At 28.4% G+C, this 5,308-nt stretch overlaps 1 long non-coding RNA gene across 1 annotated transcript; it reads left to right on the forward strand.

Annotated features, from left to right (window-relative positions):
• Nucleotides 1-453: 453 nt before the first annotated feature.
• Nucleotides 454-3,684, forward strand: LOC111717219 (uncharacterized). Its single transcript, XR_002768718.1, has 2 exons — nt 454-617; nt 3,546-3,684. It is a non-coding gene; the product is annotated as an uncharacterized LOC111717219 (long non-coding RNA).
• The last annotated feature ends 1,624 nt before the right edge of the window (nt 3,685-5,308 follow it).

Here is a 5,308-nt window from a genome sequence, read left to right on the forward strand (position 1 = left end):
TAATATTTTCTTGACATAACTCTGAAAACTAGATAAGAGATTGGTTTCTGTCAATGTTTTTGTTCTGAAACTAGCAAATGACAAATAAAATGAGAAAAAGGATCAAAATATCATTCATTCTTTTTTTTGCTACCTAGTATGGTGTGAATGGAAGATCATTATTTTTTAAACGATATTTTTTTCATCTTCTATTCCAACCTTTCATATCATGACCTCACTTCATTAGTCATTCGAGATTTTATAGTTCAGAACATGCAATTAGGATTCAGAGAAGAATTCTATTCTTTCAAATATTTTATATCTTTTTGAACTTTTTATTCTAAATATTGAACTTTTTATACTTAACATTGAACTTTTCATTCTTAATATTGAAATTTTTATTCATAATATTGAAATTTTTTTCTTAATATTGAAATTTTTATTTATAATATTGAACTAATATTTAAATTCTGCTCATAATTTTGATCAAGATGTTCGTTATTACAATTTGTTATTATGGATATTTTTCTAGTATTATAAATATTGATAAATTGATTGACTAATTGATTGATTGATTGATTGATCGATTAGATAACTGAGGTGTTTCTTGACAGCTAGATAATAAACAAGTTAATCAGGTTAATTGAATATGAGGATGTTTTGTCTTAGACAACTGTATTGTTGGGATATGTATTTTACAGTACAGAGTGTCCCACCAAACATGAATATTAAGAGAAATTTGAAGGTCCTCTTTGATTTTTAAACTAATTTGCGGCATTCAACCTATTTTTAAAAATATGAATCTTCACAAAAAAATCAAAAACTTCCCCTTGTTCAAAAATGTTGTTTGCCTTTTTTTGTGCTCTCAATTACTGGAGATTTTAAAAAAATGTTCAAACTTCAATTTATAAAATATACCTTAAAATTGTTATGACGAATTATCGAATGCTACAAATGAATTCTAAGATCTTCAAAGTCGCTACGCTGTCATGTTTAATGACGACATAAATACTATAAAGGTTTAATTTGTTTTCTTCATTTAACAGTATAGCATTAATTTATTCTTGCAGTAATGCACAAACCATTACCCCTATTATGGTGGGAGGGGGGAAGTTTTTTTTTGTTGCATCGGTACTGGGTAGGTGTTTCAATTAAATCAAAAATGCCCATAACTTTTTTACTATTTAATTGCTACAGATAAAAAACGTAATTATTTGAAAACCCTTGAAAAAGTTGAACTGATATGAGTCACATGTTCATATCTGGAAAAAAAATGATTTCTAAATTTGTTTTGGTTTTTTTAAACTCTATTTTTTTCAATGAACTGGCCTTGAAAAGTTGGACTAATAGAGATAATTTACCACCGTATCTTATCTCAACTCTAAGGGCAAAATCTATATAGACAAAAATAGCCCTATTGGTTATGGGGTTGATTGTGTGTTGATGTGTGAAAATAAGTATTCAATGTAAAAAATGAATCTTCGAAAACTGGAATTTTAACTATTTGATATAAAAATGATAAATTAATCTGCAAAATTTCATGATTTAAAAAAGTCGTAAATTGAACCTAACCATGCTTAACACAATTTTAATCATAATATGTAAACTTTCAAGCACAACAAAAGTTTTTAGACATTTCCACTCTAGAAACAGATTATTTTTTTACACATTTCCACTCTAGAAACATAATATTTTTTCACACATTTCCACTCTAGAAACAGATAATTTTTTTACACATTTCCACTCTTGAAACAGATTATTTTTTTACACATTTCCACTCTAGAAACAGTTATTTTTTTACACATTTCCACTCTAGAAACATAATATTTTTTCACACATTTCCACTCTAGAAACAGATTATTTTTTTTACACATTTCCACTCTAGAAACAGATTATTTTTTTACACAATTCCACTCTAGAAACAGATTATTTTTTTTAAACAGTTCCACTCTAGAAACAGATTATTTTTTTAAAACATTTCCACTCTTGAAACAGATTATTTTTTTTACACATTTCCACTTTAGAAACAGATTATTTTTTCACACATTTCCACTATAGAAACAGTTATTTTTTTACACATTTCCACTCTAGAAACATAATATTTTTTTAACACATTTCCACTCTAGAAACAGATAATTTTTCTTACACATTTCCACTCTAGAAACAGATTTTTTTTTCTCACAGATTTCCACTCTAGAAGCAGATTATTTTTTTCACACATTTCCACTATAGAAATAATTATTTTATTTACACATTTCCACTCTAGAAACAGATATTTTTTTAAACATTTCCACTCTAGAAAAAGATTATTTTTTTACACATTTCTACTATAGAAACAGTTATTTTTTCACACATTTCCACTCTAGAAACAGATTATTTTTTCACACATTTCCACTATAGAAACAGTTATTTTTTCACACATTTCCACTCTAGAAACAGACTATTTTTTTACATCAAAAATAGTTTGGTGCAGTTCTTGAAATTAATTATTAAATTATAATAAAAGTATTGATCAATTTGTCTAAACTTCCAAAATTGTCAGAAAATACGAAACTAAAATTTTTCGAAGAAATAGGGTTAGATATTTCTAACGATTAGTGTCTATGTCACTCTATGTTCGTTGTGCGAAATCTCAAAAAGTTCGTTCTTCATAATCAATGTTTTTTTGGTCCAATTTGAAAATTTTTAAACATATATATTATTAAAATAGAGATTTTGCGCTTTATAAGCCCTGGAAAAATAATAATTCAAAACTAACTTTAGATTTTTTACCAATTTTAGGGGCTTTAGGAATTTTATGCAGCGTTATTCTGATTATTTTTGTATTGTTAAATTATATGTGCATGAATATTGGAATAATGATAAAAACTTTAAAAAATCATGTTTTGCTTAGCCTTCCCCCCCAGCTTCCCATGAGTGTACACCTATTCGGTCCAGCCGTTTGGCCAGCTATACGCAACATAAATATATGACGGTCTTGTTTTATTATATAGATATACAGTCGTTGTTGCATAAATCTTTACAATGAAGACGACTTTCAAATTTAATTTAAGCAGCATGGATACTTATAGAGATAGACAGCTTCTCTTTGTTTACTTTTAAAACAAGTTTGTTAGAAATCGAAACTTAGACAGAGAAGTCGTCTCCTTTGAATTGATACTGTTGTTAAGACCCTTTTTTCATATTTACTCAAAGGTTTTCCTAATTACAGAAAAGCCTTTGCATTTAAGTTATAACTTATAACTGCAAACCATTAAACATTGAAACCTGATAACACAGGTGGCAACTTAGTAAGATCGATGAAGTTTTTTCGATTACAATTCCAAAAAACTACATATAACTAAAAAAGTGTTTTACAATTCTAAATTGTACATGGCTAAGGCTTCCCAAAGGTATAAAGTAAGTTAGTGAGATTATAATCAAAGGCCAAGGTAATTTTTTTTTTATATATTTAGCTTTAGTTTGGGTTAAAACTTGAATTAAAGCTTGTTTGCAGGAAACTTTGTCTGATTTGATTGTATTTTATACAAATTTTCAAAAAATGTTAATCATCAATTTAATTTCAGGTTATTGAGATCTTCCTTGATATGCACGATGACAAGTAAGGAGAAGACGACATCCAAGAGAATAATTGCTTTTTGTAACAGTTTGCTTCAGCACATTTTAACTCTTTATTTTATTTCATAAATAAATGTATGATTTTAATTAGATTTGAAATTATATTTATTTCTAAAAAAATATACTGTCCGCGTAATTTCAAGTGCCCTACATGTAAATGGCAATGCCCGATCTTTACAACCATGCCTTTGAAGAGTGCCACTAATCTAAGTTAAACCTTAATCAAGGGAAAAACGTGGAGAAAGTAGCTAATTCATTTGGTCAGGTGCCTAAGCATTACCAATGGCACGCAGGGAAACTCAGAAAGTCTTTAAAGGTACTTTGATTTTATTTATAATGAAACATAAGCAATATTTTCAGTGTTTCAGGTCGTCTTGCTTTGAAACCTTCATCTGATCAGAGCCCGTTCTCTCCATAATAATGTGTAAACTGTGGTCGTGAAGGTCTACTTTCGGGGACGATAATTTGCATTTAGCATTTATTGGTCCTGTTATCGCAAAGCTTAAATTCATCGGAAAATGACGAATATTTATGAAGTTTCTATTTACTCAAGTACTCATAGGGATGGGTAGTTTGGACTTTTCTGAAGAAAAAAAAACTGAAAATACTAAAAACACAACAAATGTTTCTTGAAAACAATCTTTTTGAATAATAGGTGAACAAGCGTTTGCAACATTACTCTCTTCAAATGAAGGTTTAATATTTATGATTTATTAAAAAAAATTATATTTTCTTATGAAAAAATTAGTGTGATTGTCAAATATATTACCTTGTGTAATTTGTATAATATAATTCTGTGAAGTAAAAAATAATGTTGACTGATTACATAGGTTTCAGCTCAACCATCAATATAAATTGGGTTTATTAGTTTTCATGCATATAATACGTAAGTTAGTCTACACAATATTAATCATGCAATACTGATCTTACATCAGAAATAGTAAAAAATTATTATTATTATATATTCAGACTCAATCTACATATATAAAATTGTAATCTCTTTTTGGGTGTCCGTTTGTTTGTTTGTCCGATCATAACGCTGGAACCCCTGGGCCAATTTGCCTCAAATTTTGATTTGATAACTCGGGAGATCCATGGGAATGTTCTTAGCTTGGTTTTGAGATTCCAGGTTGAGTGGGTCGACTTAAATAGCGAAAATTTAGTTTCCCAGAAAAATCCTTTAAGTGCGGGTAAACGGGTAATAACCTGGGCATTTATGCGTTATTTGGCACGTTTTTCTCAGAATTTTAAGAGTTTTGAATTTTTGAAAGATACTGGTTTGAACATTTTAAACTTTAATCTGTAAAAGCTTGCTTTAATTAAATTATGCAACAATTTTACCATTGGAAAAAATATTTTGAAAACGAAATAAAAACGATTTCTCTCAGGGTTAACATTTGGCATAGTATCAGGAAAAGAAATGTTTGGATTTTGTAAAACTTCTTATCTAATTGTGAAATTTTTAAATCAGGAACGTTTTAAAGTTTTTAAAAATAAACGAACATTGCCCATCACTACCGTCATATAGGCAATGGTTGTATGTGCCTTGGGCAAGCAAACAAATAAAAGACTAATGGGCACGGACAACGTTGTGTATTTCTGATATAATAATATAATATGTAGGCAGAATATACCTTTCTAGCCACCTAACCTTTAAATATTTGTTTATATTGGTAAATTATATATATATTGTTATTTCATATTCTGTATG

The sequence above is a fragment of the Eurytemora carolleeae genome, unplaced genomic scaffold, assembly GCF_000591075.1.
Source record: "Eurytemora carolleeae unplaced genomic scaffold, Eaff_2.0 scaffold2433, whole genome shotgun sequence".
NCBI classification, from domain to species: Eukaryota; Metazoa; Arthropoda; class Copepoda; order Calanoida; family Temoridae; genus Eurytemora; species Eurytemora carolleeae.